Source organism: Anomaloglossus baeobatrachus, chromosome 8, assembly GCF_048569485.1.
Source record: "Anomaloglossus baeobatrachus isolate aAnoBae1 chromosome 8, aAnoBae1.hap1, whole genome shotgun sequence".
In the NCBI taxonomy this organism is placed as follows: Eukaryota; Metazoa; Chordata; class Amphibia; order Anura; family Aromobatidae; genus Anomaloglossus; species Anomaloglossus baeobatrachus.
Window position 1 is genome coordinate 73,675,977 of NC_134360.1, and position 12,525 is coordinate 73,688,501.

General features: G+C 44.2%; 1 protein-coding gene across 2 annotated transcripts in view; it reads left to right on the top strand.

Annotated features, from left to right (window-relative positions):
* Positions 1 to 12,525, top strand: part of LOC142249854 (centromere protein P-like) — a 389,082-nt gene that overhangs the window by 90,220 nt on the left and 286,337 nt on the right. The window lies entirely within an intron of this gene.

The window sequence follows — 12,525 nt, forward strand, 5'->3', positions numbered from 1 at the left end:
AAAGCCATTAGCAACTTGAACACTACATAAGCAACTAGTAAACAGAGTAACACTTGGAACACTGATAGTCTGTTGTAACAGCCTCCCCATTGAAACACTTTGTTTATTGGGACTGGTATGGCTAAGTATGGCATGGAAGAGGCTATCACAAGTGCGTGTGTACATATCCAGCAGTCTGTGATCTCAAGTTTTTCAGCTAACACTTCATGATGGGTCTCAAATGAATTCTGCCGTGGTGTAGAAGGCCCCAAAAAGGGAGTACACATAGAATTACTTATCAGCGGTATTAGGCCTTCTTGCAGTGGCTGGCATGGACCCATATCGATCTCCCCTCAAGTTTGACGGAGGTTGGAGTGGTCAGCTGGACAGTCAAAGGCCCTTCGAATCGTGGCTCAAGGGTCTTTCTCACGTGCTTCTTTAGGTAGACCCGGTCAACAGGCTTTAGGGAGTGGGTTCCTGGAACAGCATCAGGATCAGATAGAGAAGAGTAGACCCTTTGGTGGGTTTCAGTTAGTCTCTTCTGCAGGGAAACAACATAAGACGTTAGGCTATCACATTGCAGGTGTAACTCCTGCGGGAAGTAGCATCCTAATCTGGGTGCACTACCAAAGAGTATTTCAAATGGTGAGAGCCTGTGCTTTCCCTGCGGGGTAGTCCTTATAGAGTAAAGAGCTATGGGGAGACATTCTGTCCATGGTCTACCAGTCTCCTCCACTGCCTTGGCTAGTTTGAGCTTTAGCGTTCCATTTAACCTTTCCACTTTCCCTGATGACTGTGGGTGGTAAGGCGTGTGTAAGGCTGACTGAATGCCTAACAGGGCACAGGTGTTCTGGAAAACTTGTCCAGTGAAATGAGTACTTCGGTCTGACTCTATGACTTCAGGGAGTCCAAACCGAGGCACCAGCTCACAGGCCAATTTCTTTGCTGTAATTCGGGCTGTGGCTGAGCTGACATGATAGGCCTCTGGCCATCCTGAGAAGAGGTCTACACAGACAAGTACAAACTTGTAGATGCCATGTTTTGGCAACTGTATATAGTCTATTTGTTCTCTTTGAAATGGGGCAAACGTCTTTGGCATGTGTCTTTGCGGGGTTTTAGTTAGCTGGCCTGGATTGTGTTGTTGACAGATGTGACAAGCTTTTATTCTCTGGGAGGCGTATTGTCTGAAGCCGGGGGCTACCCAATATGGTTGCATCTGGTTCATGATTGAGTTTGTGCTACTGTGTGTGGGATAGTGGAGTACTTGGAAAATGGCAGGGAACCAACTGCGTGGCAGGACGGGAAGTCCGTTTAGGCGCCAAATCCCCTCCACCTTTTCTGCCCCCTTGGCCCGCCATACGGCTTTTTCTTCCTCAGAGGCGTTTTCTTGTGTCTCAAAGAGGTTCTGCATTTCTTCCTCCGTCGTTGACACTGTTTCCGTCTCCTTCAAAGGGAGTAAGGCTGCTTGTTTTGCTGTTTGGTCGGCCAAGCGATTTTCCCTTGCCTCGGGTGTTTGAGCCTTAGTGTGGGCAGCAACCTTTATGATTGCTAGCTGTTTTGGTATCAAGGCTACTTCCATTAGTTTCTTCACTGAGGCTCCATGCCTGATGGGATTTCCTGTTGCTGTGAGGAATCCTCTTGTCTGCCAGATAGTGCCAAAATCGTGCACAATGCCGTGTGCATAGGCTGAGTCCGTGTAGATGTTCGCTGTTCGTTCTTCCAGAAACTCAATTGCCCAGATGAGAGCAAGAAGTTCTGCTTCTTGAGCAGATATGCGTGGAGGTAGCGGTTGTTTGGCTAGGACTGCATATAGAGTCACTACTGCAAATCCGGTGTGGAACTTGCCTGCTTCATCAGCGTATCTGCTACCATCCACAAAAAGTTCAAAGTCTGGATTTGTAAGCGGTGTTGCCTGAATATTGTGCAGGGGCTTTGCCTCATGTTCAATGAGTTCCTGACAATCATGATCAAATGGTGCGCTGATACGTTTGTCACTCTCTTCTGTCCTCTCTTCTGTCCTTGTAAAGATCAGCAGATCAGCAAGGTTTAGACTTGTAACTCGAGCAAATGAGATGTTTGGGGGTAGCAACAGCGTGCACTGGAGTCTGACTTGTCTTGCCATGGAGAGATGTTTCAACTGCACTTGATTGAGAACAGCATAGATGTCATGGCTGGTAAGGATGGTAGTCGGGAAATCGAGTGAGATTTCAGATGCTTTCTGCAGTATATTTGAAACTGCTGTAACGGCACGGACACAGGTTGGTGCTGCTCTGGTGACGTTGTCGAGTTGAGAGGAGTAGTACCCGATTATGTGATGTTTATCCGTCTTCTGGGTGAGTACTCCTACGGCAAATCCTTGAAGCTCTGTTACGAACAGATTGAAGGTGAGATCATAGTTTCGTAGTGCCAGAGCAGGTGCATCAATCACTAGTTCCTTGAGCTTTTGAAAATTTTGTCGAGCTTCTTCTGTGAGGGAGAAAGGAACATTCTTTGTGCAATCATACAGCGGTTGCATGAGTAGCGATGCATTGGGAATCCACTGTCTGCAAAATGATATTAGCCCTAAAAATCCTCTGAGTTGTTTGAGATTTCTAGGAATGCTTGCTTTCCTGATAACTTCTTGTCTGTCCGGGCTGAGGTGTTTTTGTCCCGCAGAAAGGCAATGACCCAGGAAAGTGACCCTCGTTTTGCAGAACTGCAACTTATCTCTGCTCGCTTTGCATCCTACTTCTGCCAGAAAGGTAAGCATTCCTCTTCACTAGGGCAGCACAGTAGTAAATCATCCACGTACTGGTAGATGTACTGCGAGAGGTAGCGGGAGGGGGGATTGTCTCAGCTGCGGTGGCGTAATTCCAGGCTTGACTGAAACTTTTACTGTGGGCACGGGTAGTGTGCCGAGGTCAGTTTTTGATGTGGACCAGAGTTTTGCAGGAACTTGTAGAAGTATTGGGTCCGTGTTTACTTCATGTGTAACTTCAGATTCTGGTTGATCTTCTATCATCTGGAGAGTGCACAGGATTTCTTCTGGGATATCTTCTGGAATTTGCAGGATAGCAGATCCATCTTCATTGTAGACAATCTGAGCTTGTAGTCTTAATAGTAGATCTTCTCCCACTAGGGCATCTCCACCCAGGGGGGACACTAAGAATTTAGACACGAACATGTATGGTCCCAGTTTCACCTTCAGTGGATGTATTATTGAGATTATCTGGGCTTGTCCATCAACTCCGGATACTACAGTAGCTTCAGAGGAGATGGATCCTTCAGGCACCAGATTCTTGGGGAGTACGGAGCGAGAGGCTCCTGAGTCCACTAAAGCTCTTATTTCCTTGCTGCCAATGTGAAGGGGGACATGTATAAATGGACCTCTGGCATCCCTATCCCGTGCTGCCGCAAGTCAGGCAGTCTTCTCCTCCTGACTCTCGGGTTGGTTTTGAGTGTCCCTCTTCTTCTTTCTACAGTCTCTGATCACGTCCTCTGACTCCACAATAGTAGCAGGTCGGTGCCTTCCTTCTTGTACCTTCTGGCTGACCGTCCACTGCTGCTATGACAACTTTCTTGTTGCTCCTTTTATCCTTTGCGTCGGTTTCTAAGCCACTTGCTTTGTTGACTAGAAGATCTATGTCTTCCATGTTCCTCCATTCTGGGCAGCACGCTTTCAATCTTTCTGCCAGAGGTGCATGTATTCCATCCATGAAGGATCTTACCATCAGGTGACGTATTGCACCCGCTTGTAAGTCCAGCCCTTCATCTGCGAATGACTGCATCAATCTGTAGTAAAATGAGCTGACATTCTCCACAGGACCTTGATGCACTGGTCCCATTGTGCCCCTAGTTCTTTGCTCCTGGGCGCAGAAGAGATTGAGTCTTATCAGGACTCTTCTTTCCACTACGGGATAAAGAGGCACTGGTGCTGTGGCTTGTAGCTTGTGCTGTGGGGCTCCACAGGCTAGGCATGTTTCACTCCAGTCCGGATTTTGTTGGCCACAGTTTGTGCAGGTTCATTCCGGGGATCCTGCTATTTTTGGAGTCGTTCCAGGAGTAGCTGACAGGTACGGAGGGGGCTGCGGATCCTTATTAGCTTGCTTCCCAGCTTCTTCCCATGTGTCTGATTCTTCATGGTATATCCAACCTTGATCGTGGGCTGTTTTTTGCCATGTCAGAAAGAGTTCTGACTAGTTTAGTCCATGATTTATCTGCTATCACTCCTGCTCTAGTAGCTCTTATTGTGTCCCATTTGTTGGGGTCCAATTGATCCTTCCCCTTCAATCCAAGTGTCTTAAAAACTTCCTTGGACTGACTGGCTGTTCTTTTGCCATGATAACACGTAATGAGATGTTGCAGGGTGCATCCAGCTCTTCTGTCTTTTGATATTCCTTGCACCATTCTTCTTCTATCTTCTTCAGCTTTTAGACCCTTGAACGTCCTTTGGACTAAACCTACCTATCCTGGAGATACTCAGAGACTAACTCCTTTTGTATTCCTACCTAAGGTGAGGTCTAGAACCACCTTTCCTGGAGATACTCAGAGACTAACTCCTTTTTGTATTCCTACTGAAAGGTGGTGTCCTAACTTCAGAGGGGGCTGAGAATGTTGAATGGCGCTGGGTTACCCTTCTTGTAACAGAGATACACTCTATATCCGATAGCAATGGCAAACAGGGCTATTCCCACTAACACTAGGGCAGTGAATATCACATCCATTGGACAGAGCAGGTACACTATTCCCTTTCAACACTCACTGATGTATGGGATCTATGACAACCAACAAGGACAACAGCACAGAAATAAAGCACAGGAGAGCAGACACGCGACACACAGAGAGGCAGAGAAACACAGAGAAACAAACAAGCAAACAACCAAACAAGGCACAGAAAACATCTGCTGGCAAGGCTCTCTCAGAGTTCAGTAGAAACCCGCCAATAACCCAGTATCTACTCACAGTGTACCATTTTGCGCGTTGAGGAGAGGGGAGATCAGATGTGGGGAGCATAAAGAGAAGAATAAGGTTCAACTCTTACCTGGCCAGGTGTTTCTGGTCCCCACGTCTGGTCCACTCCTCCTCTGAATGGCAAGACAGTCCACTGCGTCCTGGGATTAGAAACACGGGTCCCTGCTTTTCGGGCGCCAGATAATGTTAGGTTGACCTAACGGTCACAACTGTTGCCAGCGATGTCCGAATGCAGAGAGGGTACCGGTGACCCCCCTCTGCCCTCCCTTTAGCCTTTAATGAAAACAGGCAGACACCGTTATACACGTAAAGGCTAGGAGACGTGCGGCTCCGAATAGAAAGACTGTATTATTTTGTTTACATTTCAAAGTTATACAAAGTTGATTAGGGCGTAACTATGCAACATACATATTCATTAATCTACATTCATTAAGGCGTGGATTGCATATTCCCAGCAAGAGAAATTAACATAATGACTTATACTCCCATAACAAACTGTTGCGTTCTTATTCCCATAACAAGATGTTTTTCAGTCGTTTCTAAGTCAAAACAATCTGTGTCCTTGAGGTTGGTCTCACAGTTTATTACGCAAATAAGTCTGGTTCGGTCTTGCCAGGGAGAATAAATTTCTATTATTTTCTAAGTCAGTGAAAAAGGTTAACTCTTTCCTCACAATTTGTGCATGTGAGGTTCATATTTATTGCCTTATGGTTGGGACCCCTTATTGGGTGTACACAGCCCTTCTTTGTTCACCTTGTCTATATTATATTTGCTAGGGGGTTGTTCTGTCCCTTACAAAGGATAGACAAAGACATTTATAGGCTTTTAGCCTTTTTAATTGTTTTTAAATTGGTTTGTGTCCACTTGAGTGACTATTGTAATAAAGACCTTTTTGTATATTCACACAGGTGTATCCCTGCTTTTTGCATACCAGCTTTTCTCTCTTTATTTATTGGAAGTGGCTTCTTAATTTTTGGCAGAGCTGTATACAATACATAAATGTTATACTGTACACCCCTTTGCAAGTCTAAAAGATTGGACTTAAAGAGAATGTGAAGATATGGCTGTAATGATGTTGTAATACTGATTAAATTGAAAATCTGTCACAATGTGATTGTGGGATAGTGAGGGACATGGGTCTGCTATATTGTCCCTCACGCTAGAGGGCATTAGGCTATCCCTCACCTCCTGATTACCCCTGATGGTGCAGACGCCGGAGTCCCGTGCCTGACTATAATCCTGAGTAACACTGTTCTGTTCCCCCCTCCCCCTGGGAAGGAAGGGGCAGGAGTGTGATGTAAACACAGATGAGACAGACAGGAATAAAAGAAACTCAGTCACCCTGCACACTCACAGGAATAAACAGTAAGAAACTAAATGAAAAGCAAGGGACGTAATGCAGCAACAAAAGGACAACAGGGGTTAACACCACAACCGCATATAACAAAGTACTACAACCACAAGTCAGTCTGGATCACAACACCTCACCAGACCAGTATAGAGAGGTTCTAGCTGGCATTAATGGAAGCATCCAGCCAGTAAATATAGGGGGAGCCGGAACGTGTCTGGCTCTGCCATAGCATGTGACCAAGGAGATTAACAAGCGGTCCACCAGAGATGAACTCTTGCTAGCCTGCCCATAAACCACAGGTCTCTGAATCGATTCCCGAGTCGATCTACGCGGTACAAAAATCTGAAGATTCCCCAGATCCTGACGCCGCTATGACAGTTGATGATGCCTGTAAAGACCTCCTTGTGACAAAATCTTTGGTGAAGAAAGACGCCTCCCCTTCCTTTCCATTGGTGTGGGATTGGACTGTGTTGATATTTATAGGGCTGAGTCCCTCCAGTAGCAGAGGACAGGCAGGGAAAGTGCGGTCCAGACTTTCCACCGCGCTCCACGTGTCTGCAGAAGCCGTTTTTGGACATGAAAGTAACACTAGTCTAATAGAGTGAATGTCATTGGGTCTAGTGACTATACTTTAGAATGATATACTGTATTCACACTTAATAGTATGGCAGGAGTTCACTTTAAGCCAGTAAACTCCATAGCTTAGGGGAGCTATTGTTGAAACTTACAGTAACATATATAAGAAGGTTCAGGGGTCACACTAAAGAAATGTTATCATCTTTTTCTATCTCTGTTGAATATTTTACATATTAATTTGCATTTTTACTTTGGTGTAATTGTGCCTCATTATCTTTTTGATGACTGATCCCATTGCTTTTAAAATGAGATCAGAAGGTTGAGCTTGAATATGAAATAACTCTCATTGCATATTCCTGCAAATGTCCGTCAGTAAAGGGTGCTTTACACGCTGTGACATCGCTAGTGATGTTGCGATCGATAGCACCTGCCCCTGTCGTTCGTGCAACATTTGGGGATCGCTGCTGTAGCGAACAATATCGCTACGGCGGCGTCACATGCACATACCTGTTCAGCGACGTTGCTGTGACCACCAAACAATCCCTCCTTGAAAGGGGAGGTGCGTTCGGTGTCACAGCGGCGTCACTAAGCGGCCGCCCAATAGCAGAGGAGGGGCGGAGATGAGCGGCCGGAACATGCCGCCCACCTCCTTCCTTCCTTATTGCCGGTGGACGCAGGTAAGGAGATGTTCGTCGTTCCTGTGGCGTCACACATAGCAATGTGTGATGCCGCAGGAATGATGAACAACCAGCGGCATGCACCACCAATGATATTATGAAAAGGAGCGACGTGTCAACGGTCAGTGTTTTTTGACGTTTTTGCGATCGTTGATCGTCGCGCCTAGCTGTTACACGCTGCGATGTCGCTAACGACGCTGGATGTGTGTCACAAACACCGTGACCCCGACGATATATCGTTAGCGATGTCGCAGCGTGTAAAGCACCCTTAACAGCAGATGGAAAATCCAAAGCATAGTGTACTATTCTGTTTCTTTCATGCTCGTGCCAGTTAACGAATGTCCCGTTGGCGCCTTGTAGCTTTCCTCATTAGAACGCATTTTATAAAATGTCTACTGGCATAATCATTGTAAATACCATTTATTCTGAAATCTTGATTGAGCGGTTGTCCACGACTAGGATATGGATGACCTATTCTAAGGTTAGGTCATCAGCATTAGATTAGTGAGGGTCCAACACCCAGCGCCCCAAACAATCTGCTTTTTGCACCTCTACAAAGCCAGTGGTATAAAGGGTATAAAGCCAGAACAGCAGAGTTTTGTACATGGAGTGGAGCTCCCATTGAAGTGAATAAGAACTGAGCTGCAATGCCCAAGATTGGCCTCTACACAATGTCTAGACCTTTAATGTTTCCACTCCACACATTGTTGCTTTCATGTTGGCCACCAGTAAACAAACAGATGAACAGTAGAAGGTGCCGGGTATCAGACCACGCCAATATGATATTGATGACCTATGCTAAGGAGAAGTCATCATATCTTATCTTATTTCTGGACAGTTCCTTTAAATATTAAATTAACAAAATATATTTTGCAGATGTTGGGTAAATTTTAAATCGGTTTCCACATGTGAATATTTAGATTGTGAGTAAATCTGTATTTTTTTTTGTCTCTTTAAAAGATATTTTAATAGTCTGAGTTGTATGAATCATGTATTGGCACCAACCATAACTCATGTGTATTAAGATTCAGTAGTTCAGTAGGAACGCAGCAGTGTGTCTTTTGACTGATTTCCAACTTTTTATACCAGTGATTTGGACAAGTAATGTCCGCTCTTATTGCTTGTTTCTTCTTTTTGTCAGACTTTCTTCTTGTGCAATTATATTAACATAAGGACCTATGTATAGTGAAAAAGTGGCAGCACATGCATAGTGTCATGCCTTGGATTAATAAGGCAGCCTCCTGTGCTGTGGTCCGTTTCCCTCTCCGCTGAGCCACGGTCAGGGTCAGTTCGCTGTCTGGGTTCTGAACACTTTGTCTCTGTGTGGACACTTTGTGTGTTCATTGCCTTTCTGCCAAAAAGTGTGTTTCCTATTATGTAATTTAGTCTGCCCTATCTCCCAGTGGGTGTAAATATATATAGCTTCCCCGGGCTTCCAATTCTTTTATGCTGCAAAAAAAGTATAAAATTGCATACTAGATAAAAACAATGTGTAGGATGAATTCACATACAAGTGCATCTCAATAAATTAGAATATCATCAAAACGTTAATATATTTCAGTAATTCAATACAAAAAGGAAACGTATATATTATATAGTCATTACACACAGAGGGATCTATTCCTATATATTATATAGAGTCATTGCACACAAAGGGATCTATTCCTATATATTATATACAGTCTTTGCACACAGAGTGATCTATTCATATATATTATATAGAGTCATTACACACAGAGGGATTTATTTCAAGTGTTTATTTCTGTTAATGTTGATGATTATGGCTTACAGCCAATGAAAACCCAGAAGTCATTATCTCAGAAAATTACATTACTATATAAGACCAACTGAAAAAATGATTTTACACTCAGAAATATTGGCGCCTACTGAAAAGTCTGTACAGTAAATGCCTCAATACTTGGTCGGGGCTCCTTTTGCATGAATTACTGCATCAATGCGGCGTGGCATGGAGGTGATCAGCCTGTGGCACTGCTGAGGTGTTATGGAAGCCCAGGTTGCTTTCATAGCAGTCTTCAGCTCGTCTGCATTGTTGGTTCTGGTGTCTCTCATCTTCCTCTTGACAATACCCTATAGATTCTGTATGGGATTTAGGTCAGGCGAGTTTGCTGGCCAATCAAGCACAGTGATACTGTGGTTAGTAAACCATGTATTGGTACTTTTGGCAGTGTGGACAGGTGCCAAGACCAGCAGATGACATGACTCCCCAAGCCATCACTGATTGTAGAAACTTCACACTAGACCTCCAGCAGCTTGGATTGTGGCCTCTCCACTCTTCCTCCAGACTCTGGGACCGCGATTTCCAAATGAAATGCAAAATTTACTTTCATCTGAAAACAACACCTTGGACCACTGAGCAGCAGTCCGGTTCTTTTTCTCCTTGGCCCAGGTAAGACGCTTCTGGCGTTGTCTATTGGTCATGAGTGGCCTGTCACAAGGAATGTGACACTTGTAGCCCATGTCCTGGATACGTCTGTGTGTGGTGGCTCTTGAAGCACTGACTCCAGCAGCAGTCCACGCCTTGTAAGTCTCACACAAATTTTCGGATGGCCTATTCTTAACAATCTCATCAAGGCTGCAGTTATCCCGGTTGCTTGACACTTTTTTTTTTTTTCCACTCAATTTTCCATTAATATGGTTGGATACAGCACTGTATGAACAACCAGCTTCTTTTGCAATGACCTTTTGTGGTTTTCCCTCCTTGTGGAGTGGGTCAATGATTGCCTTCTGGACATCTGTCAAGTCAGCAGTCTTCCCCATGATTGTGTAGCCTACTGAACCAGACTAAGGGACCATTTTAAACGCTTAGGAAGCCTTTGCAGGTGTTTTGTGGCAATTATTCTAATGTTCCGAGATTCGGAGATAATGACTTTTGGTTTTTCATTGGCTGTAAGCCATAATCATCCACATTAACAGAAATAAACACTTGAAATAGATCCCTCTGTGTGTAATGACTAAATATAATATATAGGAATAGATCCCTCTGTGTGTAATGACTCTATATAATATATAGGAATAGATCCCTCTGTGTGTAATGACTCTATATAATATATAGGAATAGATCCCTCTGTGTGTAATGACTCTATATAATATATAGGAATAGATCCCTCTGTGTGTAATGACTCTATATAATATATAGGAATAGATCCCTCTGTGTGTAATGACTCTATATAATATATAGGAATAGATCCCTCTGTGTGTAATGACTCTATATAATATATAGGAATAGATCCCTCTGTGTGTAATGACTATATAATATATAGAAATAGATCCCTCTGTGTGTAATGACTCTATATAATATATAGGAATAGATCCCTCTGTGTGTAATGACTTCTGTGTGATAATGTGTTTCCTTTTTGTATTGAATAACTGAAATAAATTAATTTTTTGATGATGTAGTAATTTATTGAGATGCACTGGTATTACCCTGTGCGTTTTTACTTTTTCCACTGGGAGACAAAGGGGGAAAGCCTTGGTCGAAAGGTGTACAGCGGGTTCTCTTCTCAACCTTTATCTGTTGGCACTATGCAAGTGGAATAGAAGACAGTAGGGAACAAATCAGTACAGTGCAGCACTATGTGTCCTGGACAGGAGATGAGTCTTCACTTCACAGACCAGAGCAGCTGCATTCGGGGATCTGGAAGACGCCAAATAGATCTTTTGTGATTAGTTAAGCATATACAGGCGCATCCCACCCTGTAGCCCCTGCAGGCATGGCCTGACTTCCAAATTTCCATCAATCATCAGATGAATAAACAGTGTGGGAGCCTTTTCGGGTGACTCCTACTCACAACACCAGAGTTCATCATCATGTCTCCACATCTCCAGGTCTGTTGCGGGGCTGGGAATGGTGAAGTTGGCACGGCTTAAGAGCGCCACCTTTGAGCACAGCAAGAAATGGGCATCAAAGGCAAGGAGAAAGCAGTTAAACAGGCAGATTGTAATAATTCTTTATCTTAAAGGGAACCTTTCACGTCGCAAAACACTCTTCATCTGCAGATAAGGGGTTAATCTGCAGGATAATAGCATTCCAAAGTTGAGTGTCCTCACTAGCAGCAAGAAATTAACTTTTTTCCTCCTTTATTCCTCCTGGCAGCCTCCAGCTTTTAGTCATAAAGGCGCGGCATTTTTCACCACTCAATACACAGTGAGTGCGGCAGCTGTAACCGACCGCAGAATTGACTGACAGCTGGCTGAGCACTCATACACTGTAGAGCCTGTCAGTCAGTGCCAGAGCACGGTTACAACTGTTACAGAGCAGTGATTGAATCCGCTCCTCTATGACTGAAAGCTGGAGGCTGCCAGGAGGAATCAAGTTAATTTCTCCCCAGCAGTGAAGCTCTGCAGCAGCAACACTGCTTTGGAAAGCTATTAACCTGCAGATTAGCCTCATATCATCATATAAGAGGACTGGATTGGTAGTGATTTCAGGGAAAGGAGGCAATTCACATATTGATTTCTGTACACTGTTCATGTGTAAATATAATTTATTGAAGGAGCTAACAAATTTTCCAATATACATTTTCTTAGCAGTGCTTCTTTAAATATTTTGTCCCTGTTTTCCCACATATTTGCAGGAACATGTGACACTGACAGCTGTTTGGGGTCTCCAGATTGTACCCCTGCTATTCATATCCTTACCTGTTTATATAGTGGGAACGTTGTGGTTATAGTTTTTCCCAACAAACTGGTGGCTCACAAGAGTTTCCTGTTTGTTTGGTTTTTTTACTATATATCATTCACCCCAGCATGCAGTGGCATAACTAGAGTTCGATAGGCCCTGCTGCAAAAATTTGGACCTGCCGCCCCCCCTTTACGTTGGCCAGATGTATACATTTAGCGTTCTAAATTCTAAAAAGACATACAAGGTCGTCCCACCCATTATGTAATGTCCCACATTCTGCTCTAATGTCCCCCATCCTGGGCTCCTTCCTGGTGAATATGTCCCCCATCCTGGTATATATGTCCCCATTC